This window comes from Pungitius pungitius, chromosome 3, assembly GCF_949316345.1.
Source record: "Pungitius pungitius chromosome 3, fPunPun2.1, whole genome shotgun sequence".
NCBI classification, from domain to species: domain Eukaryota; kingdom Metazoa; phylum Chordata; class Actinopteri; order Perciformes; family Gasterosteidae; genus Pungitius; species Pungitius pungitius.
The window spans coordinates 8,323,963-8,337,230 of NC_084902.1; the positions used below are offsets into that span (position 1 = coordinate 8,323,963).

The 13,268-nt window shown below is 41.2% G+C and overlaps 1 protein-coding gene across 1 annotated transcript in view; it reads right to left on the minus strand.

The window, feature by feature from the left end:
* grik4 (glutamate receptor, ionotropic, kainate 4) overlaps positions 1-13,268 on the minus strand; it is a 200,086-nt gene that overhangs the window by 141,201 nt on the left and 45,617 nt on the right. Inside the window, exon 2 of the mRNA XM_062561160.1 lies at positions 6,546-6,743. The gene's annotated coding sequence lies outside the window, so the exon portion shown is untranslated. The remainder of the gene's footprint in view (positions 1-6,545; positions 6,744-13,268) is intronic.

Consider the following 13,268-nt stretch of genomic DNA (forward strand, 5'->3'; position numbering starts at 1 on the left):
GGTTCAGGGCTGCGATGACCAGACATGACCAGACATGTCAACCCTCCCGACTTTTCAAAGCCCCTCCCGAAAATCTCCCGGACCGACCTTTCTCCCGATTTCCACCCGAACAACAATATTGCTGCACCACCCGTCACTGGGCGCGCTGTTTCAGACCGAACAATAATAAAGGTTACACCTTGAAGTCGAGCGCGGCGATTAGAACGACTGGCGCTGCAAAGAGGGGAGGGGGGGGGGGAGGGGCGGGTCTCTGACTTGCTGAACCTGACGGCCTGACTTATGCCTGCAGGTGGCAGTAATGTGTTGTAAAGGATGAAGTGCATTCCCTAGAAGAAGAGTCACTTTCCTGACCTGAATCATTTGTCACACTACGCATGCGTGAAATGCGTCAAAAAAATTGACGTAATTAACAACAAACAGCTAATTAACGCCGTTAACGCGCTATTTTTGACAGCCCTAATATATATATATATATATATATATATATATATAGTTGTATAGTTCCAGATCAGCTCCAGTTTTGACCGTATGCATCTCAGACGTACTGAGAACTGACAGAAGCAAAAGTTGGAAGACGAATCCTGTCCATGAAGCTCTGCCTTGCCATTCCTGTATTAAACATGTATTTAAATTTAAATTTTCAAAAATGTGCCTAATCCAACAATCTTCCTGTTGACTGTTGAATGCAATGTTAAAAGGTATTATTTCTTCACACAGGCTACTCACCCTTTGGGCATTTCTTCAAAGATCTGGACTGTGGAAAAACACATGCACGAGTGTACGATAACCACTCAATTATCAACAAAGTCAAATGGAACAGTGGTTAGACAGTATTGTCAGCACCGTGCCTTCATGCTACCTGATGATCATATTCCAACCCTGACATCTTCTGCACTATTATCGTTACATCCTCAAAGCAAAGTGGTGCCATCCATCAGCAGACAGTTTCCGTGTGACTGGTGGTCCTTCCAATTTATAAATGGTTTGGAGCACGTCTACAAAAGGCTGAGCAACACCCCGACGGAGCCAGCTCTCGCGTCTCCACGCGCCGCTACCCTTAACTGCTACGTGGACGGTCTGCGCAGAAGCCGCGGTGACTTTGCCCAACGCACTAACCAATCAAAAATAAATGTAGCGCTCAATAAACCAGTTATTTCTGCCCCGAGTAAATTTCAACAATATGACTGTCTGTGACTGTCTATACAAAAATATATCTGGCTGCCGAGTAAAGCGTTTATAAACCATAAGTTCTACACCCTTTAAAATACAAGTGCAGCTTTTTCTTTTATAAATCATTTCAATATGTCAGTGACTCAATAGAAGTTACACTGTCTAATATCCCGAGATCCCTTGGTAAGCTGTACTTCACCTTGTAAGAGTCTGCTTCTTAACTTTTTCTAAACCCTCGGATCCCCTGCACACTTTCTCCCCCATGTATATTCGATGTGCTACAGAGCCAAGGCTTACTGCAGTGAATCATGCATTATGCCTTGTCCTCTGCTCCTGCTCGTACATCTCTCCTTTCCTCTAAATTCATTTTCCAGAAGGGCTGTCTAGCGTGTGGAAAAACCCGTCTTCCATGGTGTTGAGGGCAATGAAAAATGTATATTATGCCAGTTGGGCCGCCATCACACCACAATCTTTGCAATTGATCACAGAAATATTGAGACAACTATTCAAACAGCTCTGATCAAACAGGAGTCAATCAAACAGAAACCATGAACCCAATGGGGGGAAACCAGTTGTGTGTGCATGAGAGAGAGGCAGACAGCGAGGCCGGACTGCAGTGATCTGCCAACAATAGGGTTTAAAAAAAAAAAAAGTAGGAGTATAGGCTCATCACTTGTGATGAAATGGACTAAGCATGCTAATGGCCTTATAATTAATACACACATATAATATAAAAATAATTTCTCAAAACGGCGTGTGTCATATTTCATTGTTTGTTTAGACTCTGACCCTCTTTCCTTTATTCTCCCTTTTACATAATCCATCATCTAGAGTGTTGACCCCTTTGCTGCCTGCTGCCCATCGACCTGTATATACGCTTTTAAAAAAACTCTTTAAACCAGTCTTTTTCAGATAAGAGCCGTCACACAGGAAAAAACACCCGTGCAGGCAGAACATGATGCAGATGATACCCATTATCTCTTCCAAACCTCCCATTCTAGTTGCTTTCAGCGGAGAGAGGTAAAGCCATTTCCAAGTCCAAGAAACATGAAAATGTTCCTTCACAGAGGCAGACAAGGTCTAATAAGGCAGTCAGACAAAAACGATGTGCTCTAATCATTCACCAAATGTTCACACACTGGTGCTCTAAGGGAAACACATGTATGCAAACACACAATCACATACTGGTATTGTGACTTTTGCAGATGTTTCATGAATTCCAAATAACGGGATTGTAATAAACCATCACAGCCATCAAGGAATGACTTCATAGTGAGAAACCCATCGACATTACATCATCAGCCTTTCAAGGATAATGTGTATGCAGTTCCAAATGATGAAAAATGTCATAATTTGGTATATTGTCATATTCCTTTAATCTATTATTGAACGCTGAAATAATGCTAAATGTTTGAAAAAATAAATCTCTATTTTGGCTGTTATTTAATATCTGGGGTGCCTGTCAGAAATAAGACTGAAGAAAAAAAACTATTTTCATCCTACTTACCCTGTGTGTAAACATGAAATATATTTTTTTGAACTCAAAGAAACTTAATAAGCGACAAGATAACGCAATGAGACGGGGAGTTTATACGTGCGTGTCATGTGTTTTTTGTAAACCTCTGATAGGCTGATCACTGACTAAAATCATACTCCTCTTCTATGCGTTATGATTAAATTGCAATCAAAATAAATCAAAGGTAAATCTGCAACTTAATGTCTGATTATTCACTGTCAGTTAGTTCTCAGTTCAAAGAAAATTTCCTAAATTGACTCACATACGCCTCCTTTTCAACCTTAATCAGGCGAGCCGCCACATGACTTTAAAGGAGGCCAAATTGGCATCCAGGCTGGATTGGTGCTGCGGTCAGCTTAGGCATCCCACGACAAGTTATTCTTTGGCCTCGAGTACACAGCAGCTGTCTGCCAGAGTCCTTGTAGCCGACTGCCTCAGTAATCTGTCTACGAGCAGACAAACATCACTGAGCCTTATCTCTAGTTCTCAGGAGCAGTCAGGAAAGAAGCTGTGCAAAAGACAGGTGGTCCAAGAGCCGCACACGGAGGGACAAACTCTTGAAACCACTCATTAAACCACATACATGAACACACGTGTAGCATGTAAAACTTGTTTCTGGTAAAAAGGCAGAGTTTATCAGACTGTGTGTCTGTTAAGTACGTAAAGAGGAATCTGCAACAGGCCATGGTGAGAGCGTCAATGATGCAGCAAACCAAATGCAGCAATGACTACTTGATGTGCATGACATCACAAAACAACTTCGCAGAGGGATTTACCCTGTGGCAATATTGAATGCTGCGGGTTGAAGCCCGCTGAGGGCCTATAATACACCATCTGCTCAAAAGTGATATTCAATACTTGCATCTCATGCAAGATTGCACATGTGGGCAATGAAATTGAAACCGTCTCCTCAGACAATTTTCTTTGAGCCGAAAGTCAAATTCTGTCAGTAGTAGATTTCACAAGGCACTGGTGCCTCAGAGAAATTCAATGTCTTTACAGCATACTGCGTGTTTTGGAATTTGTATTCACAGCGTACTGAAGCAGCCTGTGGGGAGATATGGTGAAATGTGTGTTATCCTGCATATGAATATGGATTGGTTTTTTTAAAGTGTTTATAAGATGACGTAGGCCAAATAAGTGGCATTACTTTGGAGTTTGTACACATGTTTGTGGTGAAGACTTCTTTTATTGCAGTATCTCAAAAGCTTCAAGTGGAGACCTGTTTTATGGGTGTACTATTCCTAGTACACACTGAACACATCGAGGTCATTACACATTATTTCTGTAATTGTTGAGTGTGGCCTCTGAAGTTCGTACAAAAGTTTGGCACGCATCTCCTCCCACAGCGTTGCTCAGAATTTTCTTCCAAATATCAGAGAATGTCAGGCCCCACCGGGCAATATATCGCTATATATCGGTATATCGTTATACCGATATATACCGATATATCGATTTGCCGATATATCAGTAAATATTTAGATATACAAATATATCGTTATATGTGCTAATATAGCGTTATATGTATATGTTGATATATTATATATGTTGATATCGAGATATTGTTATATATATTAATGTATAGATATTGATAAATATCTGTATATCAATATATCAATATTCAGAATATGATATAACTGCCTCATCATAACTGTTATAAATATCCAATGCACATAAATAATACATAAATATTAAATGAAAAATATATTAAAAGATAAATACTGTATATTACAATACAAACATATTTAAATAAAATCTAGTTTGTTGGTGAAACACTCAGTGTGTTGAGGAAAGACCAACTCAAAAGCCCCACAAAGCTTCTCACAATTATTTTGGATAGAACGTGCCTGTTTTCTCTACTGTATGTGCGGCTTTCCTTTCACGCCGGTCCGTTGTCTGATTTTGAGGTCAGGCTGAACTGGGTCCTATGAGGGGCCGTTTGGGACTTTAGCACTGGCACACTCTCACGCACACTACTGAGACACTCTCACGCACACTACTGAGACACTCACACACACGCTACTGAGACATTCGACACTCTCACACACACACTACTGAGTTATTTCTCCTAGTCTGATAATAGCACACAATTCCCGGTGGGGCCCGACATTCTCTGATATTTGGAAGAAATTCTGAGGAACGCTGTGGGAGGAGATGCGTGCCAAACTTGCGGTTTTCTAAAATATCACCAAAAACCTGCGTGCAGAACTCCGTTAAAATAATTGTGTATTTATGAAAAAAAGAGGATAAAACCTGAACCCTAACACTAATCTGCACAGGGGTTGCAGGGGAATGTTACGGGGAGGCAGGCAGACAATTCGGCATTTGAGGCTCCGCCCAAAGACCAGGCGGCAGTATTTGATGAACCTGAGGATGCCGCTTTTTCTGTCAGAAGCCAAACATCGCAGGGAGATCTAAAGAGATGGCCGGGGCTGACCATTGCATACCATTTTTTGACTTTATGTTTGAATGTGGAACAAAACATTATATTTGTGTCAGATTTGATTGACAGACAAACAGATATATTATATGTATCTTCTCCAGAGTGGGGACGACCACTCAGGAGAAGATAATGCATAAAAGTTTGGATTCATTTTACATGGATGAAAAACTCTTGGTTGAAGAAATCTCAATAAAATAATCCCCCTTTCACACAAACTATGCTGAATTATAGTCCAATAAGCAGCTTATATTAGTAAGTAGTAAACCATTTTGGGATTGTGACAACAACAAAAAAACACTTCTGTACTCTTTGTGGCACTCGCAGAAATGAACGTTGACCGTGAGCAATTCGGTCCGGACCCAATTTGGCCGTAAAGAAAAGATCCGTAACAGTGACGACAATCATTTATGTAGCAGGAAGTACTTCTTAAGCTGCTTAAAGGAAACATAACCTGGGAAGCTGTTCTGGTGTTTCAGTTCAGTGCATCATCAGCGGGTGAACTTCAGTGTGTGCGGGGGAATCATTCAGTTGGTGTTTCAGAGAGCTTGCCTGGTCTAGTCACATTCACAAATTCCTTTATAAAGGGAAATAATATGTATAAAAATATCATTTTAGATGGACGAGCGATCACAATAGAAAGAGCAAAGGCGTGTTTTTCTTGGCGTGGTTAATTCTCTCAGCACCAGACCCCTTTGAAACCTCTAAAAACAATCGGAGATGTTGGCAGCTATTCACTGGTCCATCCTGATGTTTTAGATTGCTGACCATCTTCTATCAAATTACTCTTTTGAACCCAGATATCCTTTTTTGGTATTGTCAAAATTATAACAGACTTTTTCAATAATCTACAGCACAACGCTGTCAATAATAGATTCTCCTTTTGTATGGACAGCTGCTAAATTCAGTTATGCACAATATGCTATGTATGCAGGATCACATTCAAATCAGTTTTGAGCATTGTATTTACATATTTGGTTGAATTCAACACGGTCATTTTGTTTTCTTTGGGGAGTTCCAAATCTTTGGCGGAAACTGAAAGACAGTAAATGTTTTTAATCTCTGATCAAGGCTAAACAGTTCAAATAACAGCGTAGCTGCGCTGCTAATTATTCAGCATGTTTTTTGCTAACTGATGGAGAAAACCAGTAGTGCAGGGCAGTTCCCCAGTGGCTGTGTTTATGTCATGTGGACGCAAATAAATTTCAAATCCAACATGTAAAACGTTGAACACATAACTGCAGTATAAACTATAATTACCCTCATAAATACATGAGGAGGTTTATGGTAATAACAGGCAAACAGACCTTAGCCTAAACTCATTGTGATTCGTCATGGCCTCTCTCACTTTCATTCTCTGCGGCAGGTCATTGAAAATAGCAGGTGAGTGGCAGCTGATTACCAAACATCTTCACCTACCTTTGATCTCCTGAGGTGTGGGGCTTTAATCCATCTTACAGCACAGGAGGCTGTGTGATCCGGGTGGTTATGGTTGCCACTTAGCTTCTCCCCGTCTCATGTACACGTACAGTGCATGTACCCGGCTCTCCAACTAATGTGTTTATACACAACCACACACAGTTTGGGCTCCGAACGCTGCACAGCTACGGACACACACTGTAGGAGAGCCAGAAAAAAGCAAAAGAGGATGAGTTTGATTTGATGAGGCATTGACAAAGACATTATCACGGAGCACTATCAGTCTCACACTGGTTTTATAGATATTATAGGCATTATTTTGCTGTAGTTCCCCGAATAGAAGCATTTCCAAACATGCATAAAAGGCACCCTGCTGAGGGCATACTTTGTATTTCCAAAAGCAACCTCAGAACAATGACATTTCAGGTATCACATTTTGCAGTCCTAATGCCACGGAGTTTGTAATCTGCACAGTAAACCATCGTTTCCATAGAGCCAGAAGTTCACGGTCTTGTTTTGCTGATAGTCCTGTTTTATGGTTCGTCCATTATTTTAGCTCGATAACCTTCCTCTCTATTTCCAACATTTTCCACACCGTACGACTCTGAAACGTTTCCAGGATTTAATACAAGGCACAGCACGCGATATTGCAGAGCAATTTCCACTGTGAAAAGGAGAGTAAACCTCACTTACATCAGCGGTACCAGTCCGTGGGCCGTTTGGTACCTGGCCACTCCGAAAGAGTCATTTATATTATTTTTGTTTTGATCATCAGATTCTACAGTTATTTTATGCTTGTCTCAGTCGCATGATAAGTTACCTCAAATATTAAGACCACAAGTTTGCTAAAATGACTTAAAAGCAAACATTTTTGGGGAGCTTCTTTTCAAAGGGTTCAATAGATCTGAGAAGATTTCGCAGTCACAACAGACCAATGCACCATTCACCATATTAATGTTTTCAGGTTCTTTTAACTATGCAGCTGTAAAATGTAACTGTCCAAAATACTACCCAATTCAGACTGACAGATAACTCCAACCTGCATCAGATGTCAGTAAACGCACTTCAGCTGATTCTTCACAACTCTTGTGGGTGGCCCTGTTTGGTTAAACTACCAGGAATGAAAATTAAATAATACTTATTCAAAAACATAATTTCAACTGCTCCCAAAAACAGCGGGGAGAAAATTAAGAAAGAGGGGAGAGGGAAGGAGAGGGCAAAGTTAATAATAGATAACACACCTGGGACATGAAAATAATTAATTTAACCAAAAATAATCTGGTTTAATTCTCTGGTTCAGCCATGCAGTGTATTTAACTGGATTGTTGGATCCTCTACGAACGGAAACAACCGGAAATGAACCCGAGGCAGTCAAAACACAAACATGTGTGAAACGGGTATCAGAATGAAGGGCTGAAGGTCATGTGACTGGGACATCATTTGTTTTACCAAAAACTTCTGGCATCATCAACATTTGATACTTGTTGTAGTGTAGTGTTGATTTCTTGATGTCAACGTTTTGTAAGTTTGATCTGGGAAAGACTGATAACAGAGTATTTCATTTAAGGATGCAAACAAGTTATTGAGTTCTATAAAAAAAGATTTCTTGGCAGCAGAGATAATGTACTATCTATTAAAGCCTCATATATCGCCTTCTATGTAACCCATGTTCTACTATATTGTCGATTAACAATGATTTTGGTCTGCCGGTTGGTCTTTGCAACATTGATCTCATTTTATTTGACCGACTCCTCTGTCAACAACTGTAAAACAGATTAATCACATCGTTGTGTAATGGTAGCAGGAAAACAAAGACACATATCAGTGCTAATTTAACTTGGATTTTTCTTGAAAGTTCTCCATTTGCTCAATTTAGAGAGATCCACATGTCCTTAATTACTGTAATGAGTTTTAAAGAATGCATGTATCCAGGGTGAATCACGATAGGCACAGAATAAAAGGTTAGATCAAATGAATATTTGAAGCTCTCGAGGGGGATATGGGATAAATAATAATTGGAAAACTTTTTAAGTGCTGACATATGTGAACCTGCAGCAGAAAGGATATTGTTGCTGAATCCTGCTCTCCTCTGTAGCTCATTTCCCTTTTGTCCTTTTTCCTTCCTCCCCTATTTCCATTCTTCTCAGTGCCTTAAGCCTTCAGGCTGCTGTATACAAGCCAAACATACATAATCTATTTCTTCTCAAACACTGTCCAAAGAACTATAATCCATAATGTACTTCCTGCCCTTATCATTCAAATAAGCACTGTAACTTTTACCTTTTTCCATGCATGGTAAATCTCTCTAAATGGGATCATCAGATGTAGAACTGGCTCATAACGACCACGTGGTTTCGGTCCGTTCCTCCTCCCATTTGAATGAAAAAGTTACACTATGTGGTAGTCCACTTCCCCCATGGCTTGGGATGGATTAAATCAGGGTACCTACTGCACAAAGATGTGTATCTACAGTATGTCACTACGTTAAACTACCTTGTGATTTTAAGCAACAAAATTCAAACATTACTAAGATACATACACTGAACAAATTTCCAACTTGTCCTTTCAAGTCGTGAAGCAGCAGCTTATTTTCATGCATACTCAGTGAGCACGTTTGTTTACCTTTGTGCTTAGATGCGCGTGTAGAGCACGCAAATACATCTTGCGGTCATACATTTAGATTTTATTTCATGAATAAAATCCGTCAGCACATGGATTGGATAGATTTTTCCTTTGACTGTTTTCTTCACTTGACTTAAATTGACAACAGAAAAAGCCCCCCCCCCCCCCCCTTAAAGCAACTTGATAAAATGCTGTCCTGGGGTAGATTTATGTTGATTTACTTCTTAACATGTTGTTCTATTGTGAGCGCTGCAGCCGTACACGACACGGGCAGATTGATATTTCACTATGAAATCAATGAAATATGGAAAGGGCAAGAGAGTGGTATGGATTTTTGTGTTTTTGCTTTGGCATGGCCATCAATCCCTAGGTAATCTGTGGGAAAGGGACTAACAGGGGCAAACAAGCAAGGCGGCTGCTGAGACCCGGTACAGCTGTAGTGACGAGTGGGGAGGGTTTGATTTATTTCCCTTCGTAGCGCAGTATGGCGGCCAAACGCTCAGCTACAGCGAGCTACTTTTTAGAGTGACGCAGAGTGCGAAAAGTGGTCGGTTGAAGGTGGCGATGGTCGGTGGCCAGTGGTCAGACAAAACGGTTTGTCCGGACGGGGGAGGGGGGACGTAGTCGGTCCGCTGGTGCTCTCTGTCCGCTGGCTGCGGTCGGTTATCAAAACATTGGCCAAATGACCCGCTTCAAACTTTATGAACGCATACAGAATGCCTTTGTGTTGATTTCTAAAGCCTCGCATTAAGACGTATTTCACTTTATTTAAGACGCTGCGCTACTTGTAGGTCGCTGAGTTGTGCTACATTCTCAATAAAGTTTGAAAAAAACACTTCAAGTGGAGACCTACAAAGCAAACCTATGGTCGTAAGATACTAATTTACATGTAATTTGCATGAGGGACTAAACTAAACGCTACTCAAAAGGAACCGACCATCGCCACCTTCTACCGACCACTTTTCGCACTCGGCGCTGCTGACTTTTTAACATGGCGCTCTAACACCCCCCCCCCCGACGAGTAGTAACAAACCAACGACCATCGGAAACAACGAGTCGATATAAAAAACAACAATGAGCTTCTCATCTGTATAAAGGAGGGAACCGTCACAAGCATCCCACGCATTCTCGCCCGTTACCTTACTCCATGGCTTGCCCGGAGTGGAATGAAATTGAATGCGTCCGTTAGTAAGCAAGGTTATGCTAGTTAGCATTAGCATTCGTTTCCCTTAGCTCCTGTCGACCGCGCATGCGTGACGTGATTTTTTTTAAAATGTCAATGGCAGACGATATACTGGCACTTGCCTACCTATTGGGCACCCCAAATAAATGAATTAGCTTTGACAGGGACCTTATCACACATTTCAACCATAGAATTATGATGTGTCATATGTGCGTCTGCCATCTTAGCCCTATTTGAATTCCCACTTAAAGCTGCAATGATATAACAGTTTGATATTCTTATAGAAAAGCATACCTCGTCATAATTGACCATGATATTTTTATGTTTTGGGTTATCCCTCTTCTCAAAAGAAACACTACTACAGTGACTGGTTTTTCAAGGATCAAGTAAAAAAAATGATCAATCCTTTGAATCATTTTCCAAGCCAAAACAATTAAAGTTTCCACCTGGCTCATGTTGGATGGACCGGCTGATTTTTCTCCCATTATAGTAAAGTGATCATCTTTGGGTTTTGTCAGTCAATTACGTTTAACATTTTTGTTCATCAACTTTGGCTTGAAGAAAAGCGACGCAAGTTAGTCGCTATTTTCTGACATTTGATAGTTGATGCTGGCACAAAGGCAGGCAGCTGTCAGCTAATTAGAACACTCCTTTGTCAGGGGGTTTGAGTGGGAGCTAAATAACAGGGTGTGTGTGTCATAAGTTTATATTATTTTCTGCTGATTAAAGGTCATATGATATGATCACAAGCCGCATGATTGATTTTGGATTTAAAGTATCAGTTAGATATAAATAGAAATGCAAAATTAAGCAGGAATGGTTTCCCCTATATGCCAAAACAGAAAACTAGACTGCAATTTTATTTTTGCCGCGCAGGGTAGATGTTGAGATGGAAGCAACCTAGCAGCTAGCTTAGCCTAGCGGTGCCTGAAGTGGCACGTTTGCCACCCACCCCCCTTCCATTTGACACGTGCAGGACTTCCTCTGCACAGTTCTCCGCTGTGTGTCGCTCCCTGTTTGTTTTACTTAAAAATCCCTCTCTATCTTCAAATATGGCCTTTTTTCCTCTCCTGTCTAACCGATTGCAGGCAACCCGTGGTTTTGTTTTTGGGCGTCAACGCAATAAAGTTGCGTTAAAATTATTTATCGCATTGATCTCGACCCTACATTTTACCTTTACATTTCTTCTTATCTGATATTTAGATGTTTATTTTGGTTCGTCAGTCATCTTATATTAAGACCTTCCATCACTCTGCTGCGGTTCCCAATGCAGAATGCTTTGCCTCGGGTCATGAAGAAATATGGCTTTCCATCAGTCTGCGCCATGACCCCAATTGAAGAGGCATATTCAATGCAACACACAGGAGGGATGAGAAGCGCGAACACTCCCGGGCAGGCTGCAGGGGACCAATAAAGCTTGTAGAATTCAGAAGCTGTCATCTCGCCGAACCCGATACTAAGGCATCTCGTCCCACCCCCATCGACCCTCAGGTGCGTTTCAGTGACACCAAGAATTAATGGTGAAACAATTTTCACCATTTTTGGATGGACATTATGATTCCTATACAGGCAACTACATTGTATTAAATAAAAGCCCAAATTCGTCTATTGTTATTATCACACTAGCTGGAGGATTGCTTTAGTTAAAGATCCGTTCCCTGGTAATACGTTTTTCTTATTTCTTCACAAGATGTTCTTACTCACTTTCATCTCTCGCTGGAGAGGTGTTTTAATATTTAGCTATTACACGAATAGTGACACCTATTGACAGGGCAAAAGTCTTTGAAACAACAATGACAGCCTGAAACCTCCCGCACAGAGCGGATTTGTCAACACTGAGAGCAAGTAGAGAATTAGCATAGTGAAACTTTCCACAGAAAAAAGGGTTTCAACAGGGGTTGTCACCGACATCCCTGAAGCATGTTTAAGTGTTTTTTTTTTACTGAGGCAATTTATTGGTTATGATGTTCTGCTGACTAGCCTGTGGCAGATTTTATTGTTGACAACTGTGATTTTACTACAAAGGCAAGTCAGAGTAATGTGGAGGTGTAAAGATTTTTAATGGGCTCCGAACGAGATCAACTAGACTTTTCAACCTGACCCCAGTGGAACTTTTTCAGTAGCAATCCAATCTTGATTATGACAGAATTCAGATCACCACATGTGCAATGACTAAAAAGCTCACGTTGTTCTTAAAGAGCAAAGTTACTATGTGCATGTCACAACTGCGCATTTTGGTGACAAAACTATACATCTGCCGGCCTTTTTACAATTCTCACCATTATTGTCCAGACTAGTCACCGAAGAACAGGAACCAATCAGATCGTAGCAGCTGGTCGTAATGGACTGTGAATGTGAAGAAAAGGTAAAACGCAGAGGCAGACAAGGAATGCATGAGTGTGTGTGGGGGGGGAGAAAATAAGATTGAATATAGAGATGTGAGACTGATCAACTTAAAGGGGCTAAGGGAAGCAGAGGATGAAAAGTCAGAGAGAATAGAGATGTAACGACATGAGGGGCGCGGGTGGCGCAATTTGGGAGCTAAAGAAGTTGAGTAAGTGGCGGACTGCCATGTTGGGTATTGCCGGACAGAACAGACTCATTTAGGTGTCTGCAGTCGACGCTGCTGAATGGCAATAGTGCTTCCTCTGCTGCTGGTTTCAGGGACGTGCCTGGAGTGTAGAGTAGCCTTCTTCCTGTGGCCTGGGGCCTTAAATCAGTTCTGCACTCGACACACCAACGAGCAGCTGCACACACACACACACACACACACTCTCTTCCAGTGTTTCTCACTCTCACTCTCTCTTTGTCTGTCATGGCCAACAGAGATTCCCCATTTGCTCACTGTGACCCGAGGATGACACTTCAGAAGACAACATTGAACTTGAACTTGGCTAAATTCCTGAAAGAAAAAATAA